The 4,326-nt window shown below is 39.9% G+C and overlaps 1 long non-coding RNA gene across 1 annotated transcript in view; it reads left to right on the top strand.

Moving 5' to 3' along the window:
* Nucleotides 1-367: 367 nt before the first annotated feature.
* Nucleotides 368-4,326, top strand: part of LOC108528687 (uncharacterized) — an 11,186-nt gene continuing 7,227 nt past the window's right edge. The window contains exon 1 of the long non-coding RNA XR_001885250.1: nucleotides 368-429. This is a non-coding gene — a long non-coding RNA (uncharacterized LOC108528687). The remainder of the gene's footprint in view (nucleotides 430-4,326) is intronic.

Below are 4,326 nucleotides of genomic sequence, written 5' to 3'. Positions count from 1 at the left end.
ATTGCTGGGATTACGGGAGTTAGCCACTACGCCCGGCGGAGGCAAGTTTCTTCGTTCCTCACTTGTAAAACTGGAATACTGTCATTTTCATAAGGTTAAATCGTACAACACAGGTAAAAGCGTTTCAGCACTCAACGAAATTTTTCTAACATAACGAAAAACTCCTGGTTGCTCCTTGCCTTGCCCTTGGACTCAACGCTTCAAGTTCCGACCAATCCCTCCGAGAGCTCAGAGGGAGCCGCTCTAGCAACCTACCGCCACGGAGTCCAGGGGCAGCCGGGAAGGGGGCGAAACCCGGAGGCCAGAGCACGCACTTCCGCCCGCGCCTTCCTCACAGCCAATCGCCCACTGGTGCCCCACCCCTTCCGTTCTGGGAAAACTCGAGCACACAGAAAGGCTTCCGGCGGGAGCTGTGAGCTCCTTATCATGGTGAGTTGGCTGTTGGGGTGAGGGTTTCGGCTGTAGCTGATTCGGTTTATCTTATCTGGTCCTTAAGCGGCCTTGAAATCCCTCAGCCACCCGGAGGAGGGGTCATTGAAGTTGAAGTCGGGCCCCTTGGCTGGAGCGGCTGTCTCCCAAAATGTTCTCCTCAGAGTTCTGGTCCCCTTTGGTCCCTCACCTGTACCGCAGGCGCACACGATCCAGGCACCGCTGCAGGCCGAGCTTTCAGCTCCTGGCGAGTTTCTGACTTCCCTCTGCCTAGATTTTTTTAATGTAATAAAAGTCTTTGCCAGCGTCAACAACTAGACCACCAACAAAAGATCTGAAAAGAAGCCCACAGCAACAACTCTAATAGTGATTCTTAGAGGAGTGGCGATAACGCCAGCGGAAATGAAGGTTATTAATAGGGTTTTAAGGCAGACGCCTCACTCTGCAATTTGGCTTTACTAAATCTTTAGCCTGAATACGGCAGCAACTTTCATAAGCGGAGTAACCACAGAAAGTCAAGGTGTTGGTAGAACGTCTTATTGCTGCTTTGTTTCTGCGTTTGTAGAAACTAGTGGAAGACCCAGTAGACGTAATGGCTGGTGGGATATGGTGTTTTCTCTCAAATTTGTTAGAATTGGTCATTGTTTACCTTTAGAGCTCAAATATGTAGCTATGAACTTTATTTAAAAATAAGCGGTTGGTTGGGATTTCAAGTGTCAGAGTGGTGTGTGCCTTTTGAAAATGCATTTATTAGAAAAATTCATGGAGTACTTATTGATAACCTACGTATGAAAGAGACCACATTTCTGTGCCTAAGCTTTTGTCACTGTACTAAGTTTTTTACGTCAGTGGATATGGTCGGGAAAATGTCTTATTCGCACTATGTTATGTAAATTTTCTGTAATCCTTTTGCACACAGAAAATGGGTAAAAGTTTACCCTTTTTGGCTAATGATCAAATAGCCTTCAGTTATGCTCTTTTTCAAAACATTCACCATTGTGTAGCTTGTAGCCGGAGTTATATTTCTAAAATTTGACGACATAACTCCCTTACTCAAATTTTCTTTCTTTTTTTTTTTTTTTTTTTTTTTTGTAGCACTCAAAGTCCTGTTTAGCATGGCGTGCGAAGCCACTCATTATCAAGCTTCTTACTTTTACAGCCTCTTTTGTTGTTGTTGTTGTTGTTTTTGAGATGGAGTTTCGCTCTTGTTGACCAGGCTGGAGGGCAATGGCGCGATCTCGGCTCACCACAACCTCCGCCTCCCGGGTTCATGCGATTCTCGTGCCTCACCTTCCTGATTAGCTGGGATTACAGGAATGCACCATCACGCCTGGCTAATTTTGTATTTTTAGTAGAGATGGGGTTTCTCCTTGTTGATCAGGTTGGTCTCGAACTCCTGACCTCAGGTGATCCTCCTGCCTCTGCCTCCCAAAGTGCTGGAATTACAGTAGTGAGCCACCGTGCCTGGCCACAGCCTCTTTTTTTTTTTTTTTTTTTTTTTTTTAATGCATACACGTATGTAACATCCGTATTTCAGCCACAGTGAATAGCTTGCAAATCATGCTGTATGAATTGAGCCTTTGTACCAGCTTTGCATATGTTCTTCCATCTGCCTGAATTGTTCCCTGTCCTCTACCGGCTGTCCTTATCAGAATAACCCTTATATATCCTTAACTATTTTTCATGAGCCTTTCCCCCATGTTCCAGTATACTGTTAGTTGCTTCTCCTTTGTGCTGTGGTGGTACCTTGTGCTTTTATACATACACACACACACCAGTTTTGTTACATAAAGCTGCACAAAACGAATACATACAATAGAAACTTGCCTATAATACTGATGATTTGAAGGGATTTGAAGGTAAAGGGACAAGAGACTTAAAATTCAGAGGTCTTTCAGGTTATACACCTTCATTAACTCACAGCCCTAATTTAATAAAGTAAAACTTGAATCTCTTGTGCTTTTTACCGCTAACATCTGTAATCCTTACAGACTGTGTTAAAATTGTGTATTTATTTGTCTTTCTCACTTTCTAGACTGTAAGCTCATTGAGAGCAGGACCTATGTGTTTCACTCTGGTTTTCCCGGAGCTTTGTATAGTGCCTGGCCCAGAGGAAGTTGTCAATAAACATCTGTTTTATAAGACACTGAAAACTTATGGCACTGTATCCTTATGCTTGAAACATTAGTATTAGTCATGCAGGGAAACATTTTTTAAGGTTTATTTTTTAAAATAAGTATTTTAAAATAAAATATTGAGAAAAAGGTTTTGTGTTTATTAAGAATATGCTATGTGAAAACAGTGCTCTCTTAGAAAATATAAATAATATAAATACATAATATTTAAATATATGCAAACAAAATATAAAGAAAAGTAGCCCTTGTCATTAGTGAAGTTACTAAAAAATTATAAAGCAATGCAACAAGTTGAAGGCTATACTTTGATTATTGCAAAATAAGTGGCATAAAAAAACACTACAGTTTGGAATGATCTAGGAAGACTTCATTTAAGAAGTGAAACATGAAACTAAGTACTTTGTGCCCCACTCTTAATACTCTTAATCTAGTACTTGTTTCTCATTATATGAATAAGAGCTTGAGTTAGACAGATCTGGCTTTTTCACGCAAGAGTGGTGTGATGAGACAAAGAGTAGACCAGTTTAACTGAAGTTGAGGGTTTCTATGTGGAGAAAGAGGTAAGACTGGAAAGAAACAGGCTAAGTCATTGAAAACCTGGAAATTCTGGTTGTAAAATTTGGAGTTTATTCTGGTAGCAATGGAGAGCCAATATAATTTTGGAAAGAGTGATATGAGCATTAAGATTTTTGTTTTATTTTCATTGTCAGGATGGCATCAGAAGTGGCCTTCTGCCTCTTAGAAACATTGTTGATTCTCTTAACCTGAAACTTAAAGTTGGCTAGGGTTAAACAGAAGATGTCCAAAAATAACAGTATTAAGGAGAATTTTTTAAATCTTTGGAACCAAAATATCTCACACGTAATTCCTTAAGAATATATATACATATGTACATACACATGTATAATATTTATACATATGTGTTTGTTTATTTATTTATTTATTTATTTATTTTGAGATGAGGTCTCGCTCTGTGGCCCAGGCTGGAGTAAAGTGTGATCCTGGCTCACTACAGCTTTGACTTCCTGGGCTCACGCAATCCTCCCACCTTGGCGTCCTGAGTAGCTGGGACTACAGGCGTGTACCACCATGCCTGGCTAATTTTTTTCTTTTCAATTTTTTGTAGAGACAGGGTCTCAGTATGTTGCCTAGGCTGGTCTTGAACTCCTGGGCTCAAGTGATCCTCCTTACTCAGCCACCCAGAGTGGTGGAATTACAGGCATGAGCCACTATGGCCAGCCAAGAAAAAAATATTAATATTAACATTTATTAACATCTAAAGTGAAAATAGCATATTCTTTTAAAACTGGATTAGCTTAGCTGTAAGGTTATACACACACAGTGGTCTTTATTTGGATATAAAATGGTAACATTTTCTGGTGCTTTATTTTACTTTTTTCACCTTTCTATTATGAAAATTTTATACATACACAGAAGTAGAGAGACCATAATAGGAGCCCCCTTGTACCTGTCACGTGGCAGCAACAATTATCAACACTCTGCTGTTGTTTTTCTTATGCCAAATATCTAGTGCTTGGCCTTTTTTCCTGCTTTTCCTGAGTCTCAGCATAGTGCAACTAATGATGCCTAAGCTTTGAAGAAATGAGTTATCCCTCCTTATAACCACTTAATTGCTCTCTAGATGCTATGTAGGAAAATCATGCTTGCATTGGATTTGAAAGATTTTTACATTTATATATATATATATATTTTTTTTTTTTTTTTTTTAGACGGAATCTCACTCTGTCGCCCAGGGTGGAGT

The sequence above is a fragment of the Rhinopithecus bieti genome, unplaced genomic scaffold, assembly GCF_001698545.2.
Source record: "Rhinopithecus bieti isolate Rb0 unplaced genomic scaffold, ASM169854v2 scaffold_5341, whole genome shotgun sequence".
NCBI lineage: Eukaryota > Metazoa > Chordata > Mammalia > Primates > Cercopithecidae > Rhinopithecus > Rhinopithecus bieti.
This window is presented reverse-complemented; position numbering and strand designations above follow the sequence as displayed.